The sequence below is a fragment of the Rhinoderma darwinii genome, chromosome 5 (genome assembly GCF_050947455.1).
Source record: "Rhinoderma darwinii isolate aRhiDar2 chromosome 5, aRhiDar2.hap1, whole genome shotgun sequence".
Taxonomy (NCBI): domain Eukaryota; kingdom Metazoa; phylum Chordata; class Amphibia; order Anura; family Rhinodermatidae; genus Rhinoderma; species Rhinoderma darwinii.
In genome coordinates, this window is record NC_134691.1 from 253,412,843 (window position 1) to 253,425,979 (window position 13,137).

General features: G+C 48.0%; 1 long non-coding RNA gene across 4 annotated transcripts in view; it reads right to left on the minus strand.

The window, feature by feature from the left end:
• Window positions 1–5,326: 5,326 nt before the first annotated feature.
• Window positions 5,327–13,137, minus strand: part of LOC142652885 (uncharacterized) — a 91,752-nt gene continuing 83,941 nt past the window's right edge. For all 4 annotated transcript variants that reach the window (XR_012847968.1, XR_012847969.1, XR_012847967.1 and 1 more), the window contains one exon: window positions 5,327–5,997. This is a non-coding gene — a long non-coding RNA (uncharacterized LOC142652885). The remainder of the gene's footprint in view (window positions 5,998–13,137) is intronic.

Below are 13,137 nucleotides of genomic sequence, written 5' to 3' on the forward strand. Positions count from 1 at the left end.
GGAGTTACGCTTCCTTGTCCTCGCTTAGGGAAAAACAAGTCCAGTACCTGTGCTCCTCCGCGTCGTCTCCCTCATCTTTGGGGTTGCGTCCAAGGTCTGGCTGCAGCACCACTGGACGGCTGGACCTCTGCGCAGCTGGATCACTGCGCGGCTGGACCACTGCGCGGCTGGACCTCTGCGCGGTTGGACCATCGCGCGGCTGGACCTCTGCACGGCTGGACCTCTGCACGGCTGGCTGCTGGGCGGCTAGTGCTGCTAGCTGCTGGGCGGCTAGTGCTGCTGGGCAGCTAGCGGTGCTGGCTGCTGGGCAGCTAGCGGTGCTGGCTGCTGGGCAGCTAGTGGTGCTGGCCGTCTAGTGGTGCTGGCCGGCTAGTGGTGATTGCTGCTGGGTTGGGGGGGAGTTTGGGTACTCACTGCGGCCTCTTCCTTACACCACTCATCTGGCAACTCTCTTTGCTGTCCTGTTCTTCTCTTTACCACCTCTCTGAGGCTGCCTGCCTTGGTTCCCTTCTCACACTGGGCTCTCCGCCGCTTCTCTCTTCTGCCACTTCTCTCTTCCTCCGCGCCACTCTCCCGCCGCTTCTCTCCACCGCTGCTCCACTCTCCACACCCCTCTTTCCCTGCCTTTGCGCCCTTCTGACCACTTCCGGGTCGCGCGTCACCTCCGTCCTCCTCCTGGAGGCGTCCTCAGGATGCAGATACAGTTGAATTCAATGCTGGAGCAAGAAACTGGTGGCTACTTGCTCCAGCATTCACTGTGCCGTGAGCCATGAGCGGCTCGGTGCAGAGAGGCGCGATGTAGTGACGTCATCACGACTGTCTGTGCCAAGTCACTCATAGCGCAGGCCCAAGGAGATGAAGGGTCTCTTTTACCCATCGTGGGAACAGAGATTGGTAAGTAATTGTATTATTTTTCTATTAGGCACATAGGGGCAGCTATGGGGGGGCATTATACTTTGGGGCAGTTATGGGGGTATTATACTGTGGGGACAGCTATGGGGGGCATTATACTGTGGGGGCCTCCAAAGGGGCATTATACTGTGTTGGTTCAGTTATAAAGGGCATTATACTGTGTGGGGGCAGCTATGGGGGGTATTATACTGTGGTGGCAGCTATGGGGGCATTATACTGTGGGGCAGCAATGGGGGTATTATACTGTGTGGGGGCACTTATGGGGGCATTATACTATATGGGGCAGCTACGGGGAGCATTAAACTGTGTGGGGGCAGAAATGGGGAGCATTATACTGTGGGGAAAGCTATGGGGACATTATACTCTGGGGGCATTCATGGGGTATTATAATGTGGGGGCAGCTATGGGGAGCATAATACTGTGTAGGGGCAGCTATGGGGGGCATTATACCGTGTGGGGCATTATACTCTGGGGCATTATACTGTGGGGGCATTATACTGTTTGGGGGCAGCTATGGGGAGCATTATACTGTGGGGACAGCTATGGGGGGCATTATACTGTGGTGGCAGCTATGGGGGCAATATATAGTGTGGGGACAGCTGTGGGGGTCATTATATTCTGGGGAGAGCTATGGGGGCATTATACTGTGGGGGCCTCCATGGGGGGGCATTATACTGTGTGTGGGCAGCCATGAGCGGTATTATACTGTGCGGGGGCTGCTATGGGGGGAATTATACGGTGGGGGCAGCAATAGGGGCATTATACTATGGGGGCTATATACTGTGTGAGGGCAGCTATGGGAGGCATTATACTGTCTGGGGCAGCTATGGGGCACTATACTGTTGGGGGCAGCCATGGGGGGCTATACACTGTGTGGGGTCAGCTATGGGGGGCATTATACTGTGGGGGCAGCTATGGTGAGCATTATACTGTGTAGATGTAGCTGTGTGGGTCATTATACTGTGTGGGGGCAGCTATGGGGAGCATTAAACTGTGGGGCAGCTATGGGGGCATTATACTGTGTGGGGCAGCTATGGGGGCATTATACTGTGGGGACAGCTATGGGGGGTATTATACTGTGCGGGCCTCCATGGGACATTATACTGTGTGGGCAGCCATCGGGGGCATTATACTGTGTGGGGGCAGCTATGGGGGGAAATATAATGTGTGGGGCAGCTATGGGAGGCATTATACTATGGCGGGCAGCTATGGGGGCAATATACTGTGTGGGGGCACTTATGGAGTATTATACTGTGCAGCAGCTATGGGGGCATTATACTGTGTGGGGGCACTTATGGGGGAATCATACTGTATGGGGCAGCTATGGGGAGCATTAAACTGTGTGGGGGGGCAGCTATGGGGAGCATTAAACTGTGGGGGGGGCAGCTATGGGGAACATTATACTGTGGGGACAGCTATGGGGAGCATTATACTGTGGGGGCAGCTATGGGGAGCATTATACTGTGGGGGCAGCTATGGAGAGCATTATACTGTGGGGACAGCTATGGGGGGCATTATACTGTGTGGGGGCAGCTATGGGGCATTATACTGTGTGTGGCAGCTATGGGGAACATTATACTGTGGGGGCCTCCATGGAGACGCTATACTGTGGGGCATACATGGGGGCATTATACTGTGGGGGAAGCTAAGGCGAGCATTATACAGTGAGGACTGCTATGGGGGGCATTATACTGTGGGAGCAGCTATGGGGGCATTATACAATGTGTGGGCAGCTATGAAGACATGATACTGTGGGGGTATTATACTGTGTGGGCCTCCATGGGTACATTATACTGTGTGTGGGCAGCCATGGGGGGCATTATACTGTGTGGGGGCAGCTATGGGGGGAATTATACTGTGTGGAGCAGCTATGGGAGGCACTATACTCTGGCGGGATGCCATGGGGGGCTATATACTGTGTGGGAGCAGCTATGGGGGCATTATACAATGTGTGGGCAGCTGTGTGTGGGCAGCCATGAGGGGCATTACACTGTGTGGGGCACTTATGGGGGTATTATACTGTGGGGGAAGCTATGGGGGCATTATACTGTGTGGGGGGCACTTATGGGGGCATTATATTGTATAGGGCAGCTTTGGGGCCCATTAAACTGTGGGGGCAGCTATGGGGAGCATTATACTGAGGGGCAGCTATGGGGAGCATTATACTGTAGGGCAGCTATGGGGGAACATTATACTGTGGGGGCAGCTATGGGGGCATTTTACTGTGTTGGGGCAGCCATGGGGCATTATACTGTGTGTGCCAGCTATGGGGGACATTATACTGTGGGGGCCTCCATGGGGGCATCATACTGTGGGGGCAGCTATGGGGAGCATTATACTGTGTAGGGGCAGACATTATAGTAGTTAACATTTTTGTACATGGGGACAGTATTGTAGTAGTTATATTCTTGTACATAGGAGCAGTATTATACTAGTTATAGTCTTGTACATAGGAGGCAGTATTATAGTAGTTAGATTCTTGTACATGGGAGACAGTATTATAGTAGGCAGATATATTCTTGTACATTCGGGTCAGTATTATACTAGTCATAGTTTTGTACATAGGGGGCAGTATTATAGTAGTACTATTCTTGTACAGTACATAGGAGCAGTATTATACTAGTTATAGTCTTGTACATAGGAGGCAGTATTATAGTAGTTAGATTCTTGTACATGGGAGACAGTATTATAGTAGGCAGATATATTCTTGTACATTCGGGTCAGTATTATACTAGTCATAGTTTTGTACATAGGGGGCAGTATTATAGTAGTACTATTCTTGTACAGTACATAGGAGCAGTATTATACTAGTTATAGTCTTGTACATAGGAGGCAGTATTATAGTAGTTAGATTCTTGTACATGGGAGACAGTATTATAGTAGGTAGATATATTCTTGTACATTCGGGTCAGTATTATACTAGTTATAGTCTAGTACATAGGGGCAGTGTTATAGTTCAAAGGGTTGGGCAGGAAAAAAATATTATCTAAAAAGTGTCCCCCTGCCATGGTTAGCCTTCCATTAAACCCCCTACGTACCTTCCAACCAGTTTCTCTTTGATCTCAATCATCACTTCTGCTCTTTCTGTTTGTTTACATCCCTTGCTTCTGTTCCTGTTTCCTGTCTTGTAACCCACCATACCCATGATCCCTTGCTGCACCTGAGGAGACAGCTTACATCCCCCTTCCTCCCTCCACAGCATCTGAGCTATTTGCATACTGCCCTGCCCCTCTATGTTCACAGGGTCATTCTCTGCTCTAATTACAGTGATTATAATCACACAGGGGGTTATATACAGGGATAATGGGAGCTATATACATGGATGATGGGGGTTATATACAGGGATGATGGAGGTTATATACAGGGATGTTGGGGTTATACACACGGATGATGGGGTTTTAGACAGGGATGATATAACTCCATCATACCTGTATACAACCTATATGTAACCCCCATTATCCCTGTGTATTACCTCATCATCCCTGTGCATTACCTCAACATCCCTGTGTATTACCTCATCATCCCTGTGTATAACCCCATCATCCCTGTGTATTACCTCACCATCCCTGTATATAACCCCCATCATCCCTGTGTATTACCTTGCCATTCCTGTATATAACCCCCATCATCCGTGTGTATTACCTTATATCTCTGTATATAACCCCCATCATCCCTGTGTATTACCTAATCATCCCTGTATATAACCTCCATCATCCCTGCGTATTACCCCATTATATGTATATTACCTCATCATCCCTGTATATAACACCCATCATCCTGTGTATTATACCTCATTATTCCTGTGTATTACCTCCAACATCCTATACAGGGATGAAGGTGGTTATACACAGCGATGATGGGGGTAATACACAGGGATGATGCGAGTTATACACAGGGAAGATGAGAGTTATATACAGGAATGATGGCCCCATCATTCCTGTTTATAACCCCCATCATCCCTGTATTTATATAACCTCAAACATCCCTGTATTTATATAACCCCTACGGTGGGGGGCATGGGCGAGCAGAGACAACGTTCCGTGTCTCTGCTCAGCCAGCACTTCCTGCTGTGTAGAGAAACGGCGCGTCATAAACTATGTTTACAGGCGGCGGGACCAGAGGAGGCGGAGCTCTGAAAAGTTCATGAAACATCCGCCTGGCCCACTGCTTGTAAATGTAGTTGATGACGCGCCGTGCCCTGCTCAGCCGGAAGTGCTGTCTGTGCAAAGACACAGAATGTCACAGGAATTTAAAAATGTACTCTCGGTACGGTCACGTGACCGCAAATCAGAACAGAGTAACGAAGCCAGAGGTATATTGACACAATATTAGAAAGTTACTTATATATGTCCAATTAAGTTAAAATATAAATAAAATTTATTCTTGGACAGCCCCTTCAAATCTTAAAGTTTATTTTTAGAAAGTAAGTAGTCCATTTTTCTTTTTTTTTAAATTGTTCAAATAAAGAACAGTGATTAAAAATGGTATAAAAAAAATTGTGAAGCACTATAAGGGAGAGTTCACACAGAGTTTTTTTACGCAGAAACTGCGACGGAAAACAAGCCAAAAAACGGCCGAAAATGCCTTTCATTGATTTCAACGGGAGGCGGAGGCGTTTTTTTCCCCGCATGCCCTATCTTTGGGCGTTTACACCTCTGACCTCCCATTGACATCAATGGGAGGCAGAGAAAGCGGTTTTCGCTGTGTTTTTTGCCCGCGGTGCTCAATGGTCGCTGGCGAAAAACACAGCGAAAATCGGCATGCCGGCAGAGCAAATGGAATTTTGAGGCAGATTTTCCTCCTGCAAAAAACTCAGTGTGAACCCAGCCTAATAGTTATGGTCTATCGCTGTACCTGTGCAGAAAATTTAAGCACATGCAAATCACATTAGAATTAGAGAACGTGTGAATCGAAAAAAAAAGTACTATCTTAGTTCGGCCAACCATCGTAGGAACTGAAGTATTTGGTTGTAGCGATATGGCTGCTTTCTGGATGGGGAAGTACCACTAGGGGCCCGTCTTTCTTCTGTAAGGTCCCTCATGAAGCGGTGATGGACTAAACGCCGCCGCGTCAAAATTTGCTTTGCTAAGAGACAAAAATATATTTTTAATAAACAAATTTCAATTGTACATCTTACATTTTTTTAAAAATAGAGAGATTGAGTTGCTTAATATATATATATACAGTGAAGGAAATAAGTATTTGATCCCTTGCTGATTTTGGAAGTTTGCCCACTGTCAAAGACATGAACAGTCTAGAATTTTTAGGCTAGGTTACTTTTACCAGTGAGAGATAGATTATATTAAAAAAAAGACAGAAAATCACATTGTCAAAATTATATATATGTATTTGCATTGTGCACAGAGAAATAAGTATTTGATCCCTTTGGCAAACAAGACTTAATACTTGGTGGCAAAACCCTTGTTGGCAAGCACAGCAGTCAGACTTTTTTTGTAGTTGATGATGAGGTTTGCACACATGTTAGATGGAATTTTGGCCCACTCCTCTTTGCAGATCATCTGTAAATCATTAAGATTTCGAGGCTGTCGCTTGGAAACTCGGATCTTCAGCTCCCTCCATAAGTTTTCGATGGGATTTAGGGCTGGAGACTGGCTAGGCCACTCCATGACCTTAATGTGCTTCTTTTTGAGCCACTCCTTTGTTGCCTTGGCTGTATGTTTCGGGTCATTGTCGTGCTGGAAGACCAAGCCACGAGACATTTTTAATGTCCTGGTGGAGGGAAGGAGGTTGTCACTCAGGATTTGACGGTACATGGCTCCATCCATTCTCCCATTGATGCGGTGAAGTAGTCCTGTGCCCTTAGCAGAGAAACACCCCCAAAACATAATGTTTCCACCTCCATGTTTGACAGTGGGGACGGTGTTCTTTGCATTTCTCTTCCTCCAAACACGGCGAATTCAGTTAATGCCAAAGAGCTCAATTTTAGTCTCATCTGACCACAGCACCTTCTCCCAATCACTCTCAGAATCATCCAGATGTTCAATTGCAAACTTCAGACGGGCCTGTACATGTGCCTTCTTGAGCAGGGGGACCTTGCGGGCACTGCAGGATTTTAATCCATTACGGCGTAATGCGTTACCAATGGTTTTATTGGTGACTGTGGTCCCAGCTGCCTTGAGATCATTAACAAGTCCCCGCTGTGTAGTTTTCGGCTGAGCTCTCACCTTCCTCAGGATCAAGGATACCCCACGTGGTGAGATTTTGCCTGGAGCCCCAGATCGATGTCGATTGACAGTCATTTTGTATGTCTTCCATTTTCTTACTATTGCACCAACAGTTGTCTCCTTCTCACCCAGCGTCTTACTTATGGTTTTGTAGCCCATTCCAGCCTTGTGCAGGTCTATGATCTTGTCCCTGACATCCTTAGAAAGCTCTTTGGTCTTGCCCATGTTGTAGAGGTTAGTCAGACTGATTAATTGAGTCTGTGGACAGGAGTCTTTTATACAGGTGACCATTTAAGACAGCTGTCTTTAATGCAGGCACCAAGTTGATTTGGAGCGTGTAACTGGTCTGGAGGAGGCTGAACTCTTAATGGTTGGTAGGGGATCAAATACTTATTTCTCTGTGCACAATGCAAATAAATATATATAATTTTGACCATGTGATTGTAATGGCGGAAGGAGGTGAAGGGAACAAGTGAGCCCTAATCTACCCACCGCCCTGTCCCTGCCTACTTGCAACGACCCGCCCTAGGCGACGGGGTACAACTTGGCGGCGGTCCCTACGCTGACTAAGTGCAAGGGGATACAAACAGGGAACAAGCAAGGGAAGGGGCAGTAGCCCACGGAACACCGTGAGGGAAAGGAGTGGTGAACGAGCAGTCAGGATCAGGATGTAATGAAGTATACAAACGCAGAGCACGGAGCAGGAAGCAAGCCGGGGGCAGAGCGAAGCAGGATAAGCGGGAACTGAAGCAAGGCTGAAGCACGGCAGAAGCAGGCTGGAGCAAGGCAGCAGTGGGGCCAGGAAACCAAGAAGAATGAGGAAGAGAAAACGGCAGGTATAAATGGACAGGGGGCGGAGCTAACTCCGACTGACCAGGTTGCGATAGGCTCTCCCACTCCTGAGCCTGCCACCCTGATTGGTGGGAGCCGGTGTCAGTCTAAGAGGTCTGGCCTCAGGTGTCGATTGATTAATCCTGGGAGTATCCACAGACGTAGTGCCTGGCAGATCCAGATCCTTTACAGTGATTTTCTTTTTTTTTTTATATATATAATCTATCTCTCACTGGTAAAATTAACCTAGCCTAAAAATTCTAGACTGTTCATGTCTTTGACAGTGGGCAAACTTACAAAATCAGCAAGGGATCAAATACTTATTTCCTTCACTGTATATATATCAACACCACTGAGGCATAAATGATTATGTTTTAATCAGTTGTATTATGTACTGTTGTTCACGCTATTGTATATGCACATGTGCACTTTCTGTATCATATTTATTATGTACAATGATACCTTAAACCATGTATTAACCAAGTTTTTAAGCACTTAACACTTTATTATATTGTAATGAGACCAATTATGCAAAGTGGTCTCAACCCTGTATATGTTTGCAGTATTAGATGTGTCACTAGGCTTGATAAAGATCCTATTGTAGGATTGAAACGTTGCTGTTGTATGTAATGACGGGGGTGGGGAGACAGACAAGTGAGCCCTAATTTACCCACCACTCAGTCCCTGCCTACTTGCAACGACCCGCCCTAGGCGACGGGGTACAACTGGGCGACGGTCCCTACGCTCAATAAGTGCATGACAGACAAACAGACAAGGGTACACAGAGCTAGGGGGAGAAAGGGGCAGTTGCCCACGGCAAATCCGTGAGCAACAAGAGAAGAAAACAAGCCGAGTCAAACCAGGAGAGTACGAGGTGCCAAACGCAGAGCAGAAGAGTAGTAAACAAGCCGAGTCAAACCAGGAGTGTACGAGGTACCAAATGCAGAGCAGGAGAGTAGTCAGCAAGTCGGGGTCAATATGAAGCAAGGACAATGGTACAAGAAGTTGCAGCAGGGCCAGGAAAACAAACGAGAAGAATCACAAGCAAAGGAGGAACAGGAAAGGCAGGTATAAATAGACAGAGGGCGGGAGCTAGCTCCATCTGGCCAGGCTGTGATAGGTTCTCCCACTCCTAAGCCTGCCACCCTGAGTGGTGGAAGATGGAGTCAGTCTCACAGACATAGAAGCAGGTGCAGACTGATTATCTATGGGCGTTAACCCCGAAGCTGTGCCTGGCAGATCCTTTACATTGTATCTGGAGTGAATAAACCACTATTTTTTTCATATTGGAGTGCTGCAAATTTTCTTTTGCTATACCTTACATTCCGTCCGAGGATCGGGACGTTTTGCTGGGCACCTGGTCATTGATTTCTGTGTGAGTGCTGCTGCCTTCTCTTTTGCTATATATATGTATATATATATATATATATATATAGCCAGCAAAAAATACAAAAAAGGCAAGACAGCACTCCAAATTCAGTGATAGATAGGATTACTTTAATCACCCCTTGCGACGTTTCAACCCAACTCAATGGGGTCTTTCTCAAGCAATACATCTCAGTGAACAGTGCACATATAAATACATGGTTTACAAAATTGTATAATAAAGCAATAAAAATTCAATATTGCATAATTCTCTGGATTCAAATGCAAACAATGCAGTGAAAAGACATCAACGTGAATAAACCACTATTTTTTTCATATTGGAGTGCTGCAAATTTTCTTTTGCTATACCTTACATTCCGTCCGAGGATCGGGACGTTTTGCTGGACACCTGGTCATTGATTTCTGTGTGAGTGCTGCTGCCTTCTCTTTGGCTATATTTGGATCCTATTAGCTTGCACCACGTTCTTCAACTCCATAATTTTTTTGATATGGAGCAGGTCAATATACCTGTTGGTAGTACTTCATCCAGGGCCACCATCAGGGGGGTATTAGGGGTAGTAGTGTAGGGGGCCCGGCCAAACTTAATTGAAAGGGGGGCCCGGCAACTGCCGCGACTTGCCTTTGGTAGAAAAAAACAGGCCCCTGCAATGGGGCCTGTTTTTTTCACCAAAACAATGTCGTGAGCTGCGGGCCCCCCTCTCGTGAAACACCGCCGTGAGCTGCGGACCTCCCTCTTATCACCGCCGCGAAACACCACCCGCTTGCGCGCGTACGAGCGCAAGCGCGCGCGCCAACGCGCGAACGACCAGGCGCGCCGCCGAGAGGGATGCGGTGCGCCCGCAACACAAGATCTAGGGGGAACGACAGCCACACTGGACAGCGGCGCAGTCTACTTACCTGCTGGCCCGCCTCCGACTTGTCCTCCTCGTCCTCCTCGTCCGCCTCCGACTCCGCCTCCTCGTCCTCCTCGTCCGACTCCGCCTCCTCGTCCGACTCCGCCTCCTCCTCCTTCTCCAGAGCGTGGCTGCGTAAGTAGAGGGGGAGGAGTCTAGTTGTTGCGCGGCGGCAGTTCTACGATCCCCGCCATTTTCTGGAGCCTGGAGGTGAAGGACGACATCTGGACCGAAGACATCGCCTGAAGAGGACTGGAGTGGGAGCAGCTCTTCTGACACGGTGAGTAAAGTGTCTCAAAGTGCTGTTTATGTATGGCCCTGTTCACACAGAGTATTTTGCAGGCCGAAAAAATCTGCCTCAAAATTCCTTAAAGAATTTTGAGGCAGATTTTGACCTGCCCACGCTATCTTGCCGCGTTTTTTGCTGCATTTTTTGCCCGCTGCGATTGAGGACAGCAGACAAAAAACGCAGCGAAAAATGCATTTTCTGCCTCCCATTGATTTAGATGGGAGGTCAGAGGCGGAACCGCGGCAAGAAAGGACGTGCTGCTTTTTCTTTTTTCCGCGACTGGCTCCCATTGATTTCAGATTAAATCAATGGGAGGCGGTTTTGGAAGTTCTTTGGTGCTGATTCTGACGCAGTGTCCGAGTCAATATCAAGGCCCAAAAACTCTGTGAACTGGGCCTTATTGTTAGGGCTTATTCAGACGAACGTGTAATACATCCGTGCAACGTGCGTGATTTTCACGCGCCTCGCACGGACCTATGTTACTCTATGGGGCCGTGCAGACTGTCAGTGATTTTCACGCAGCGTGTGTCCGCTGCGTAAAACTCACGACATGTCCGATATTTGTGCATTGTTCGCGCATCACGCACCCATTGAAGTCAATGGGTGCGTGAAAATCACGCCCAGCACTTCCGCAGCCGTATAAACTATGAATGAAAACAGAAAAGCATCACGTGCTACAAACATACAAACAGAGTGTCATAATGATGGCGGCTGCGCGAAAATCACGCAGCCACGCATCATATGCTGCTGACACACGGAGCGGTTATGACCTTTTGCATGCGCTAAACGCCACGTTTTTGCACACACAAAAAGCACACGCTTGTGTCAATCCGGCCTTAGGGTAGGAACACACTAGGCATGAACACTGCAGGTTTTATGCAACACATTTTATTGTGGAAAATCTGCAGCGTATTACAGTCGCAGCAGAATGGATGAGATTTGAACAAATCTCATCCACACGCTGCAAAAAAAATGGACCTGCAGTGTTGCTTTTTAAGCCGCAGCATGTAAATTTATGCTGCAGAATCGCTGCTCCTCTGTTGCGGAAATGCTGCGGTTCTGCCGCAAAAATCACACATGAGAAAAAAAAAAGGTACTTTTTTACCTTTATAAAAAAGTTTAGACTTGCCCCGGCCGTAGTCCTGGTGACGCGATCCTCTATTCTTAGCCCGGCCTCCTGTCATGACGTTTCATCCCATGTGACTGCTGCAGCGGTCACCTGGTCTACAGCGTCATCCCAGGAGGCGGGGCTACGTTCAGAAGAGAGAGATGCGTCATCTAAACTACGGCCGGGGCAAGTCTAAAACTACACAGTTTATCCGCCCCGGTAGCCGCAGGGAATTCCGCCAGCAAAACCGCACCAAATAGTGGCGCAGGTTTGGTGAGGCATGTCCGCTGCGGGAATCCTGCAGGGAAAAAAAAGTTTAGACTTGCCCCGGCCGTAGTTTAGGTGACGCATCTCTCTCTTCTGAACGTAGCCCCGCCTCCTGGGATGACGCTGTAGACCATGTGACCTGCAGCAGTCACATGGGATGAAACGTCATGACAGGAGGCCGGGCTGCGCTAAGAATAGAGGATCGCGTCGCCAGGACTACGGCCGGGGCAAGTCTAAACTTTTTTATAAATTTAAAAAAGTGCCTTTTTTTTTTTTCTTATGTGTGCTTTTTGCGGCAGAACCGCAGCATTTCCGCAACAGAGGAGCAGCGATTCCATAGAATACATTGACATGCTGCGGCTTAAAAAGCCACACTGCAGGTCCATTTTTTTTGCAGCGTGTGGATGAGATTTGTTCTAATCTCATCCACTCTGCTGCGACTGTAATACGCTGCGGATTTTCCACAATAAAATGTGTTGCATAAAATCCGCAGTGTTCATGCCTAGTGTGTTCCTACCCTAAGGCCGGATTCACACAAGCGTGTGCTTTTTGTGTGCGCAAAAACGTGGCGTTTTGCGCATGCAAAAGGTCCATAACAGCTCCGTGTGTCAGCAGCGTATGATGCGCGGCTGCGTGATTTTCGCGCAGCCGCCATCATTATGACACTCTGTTTGTATGTTTGTAGCACGTGGTGCTTTTCTGTTTTCATTCATAGTTTATACTGCTGCGGAAGTGCTGACTTCAATGGGTGCGTGATGCGCGAACAATGCACAAATATCGGACATGTCGTGAGTTTTACGCAGCGTACACACGGACACACGCTGCATGAAAATCACTGACAGTCTGAACGTTCCCATAGAGTAACATAGGTCCGTGCGAGGCGCGTGAAAATCACGCGCGTTGCACGGATGTATTACACGTTCGTCTGAATAAGCCCTAACAATAAGGCCCAGTTCACAGAGTTTTTGGGCCTTGATATTGACTCGGACACTGCGTCAGAATCAGCACCAAAGAACTTCCAAAACCGCCTCCCATTGATTTAATCTGAAATCAATGGGAGCCAGTCGCGGAAAAAAGAAAAAGCAGCACGTCCTTTCTTGCCGTGGTTCTGCCTCTGACCTCCCATCGAAATCAATGGGAGGCAGAAAATGCATTTTTCCCTGCGTTTTTTGTCTGCTGTCCTCAATCGCCGCGGGCAAAAAACGCGGCATGATAGTGTGGGCAGGTCAAAATCTGCCTCAAAATTCGGTGCGCGGTTCCAGGCGG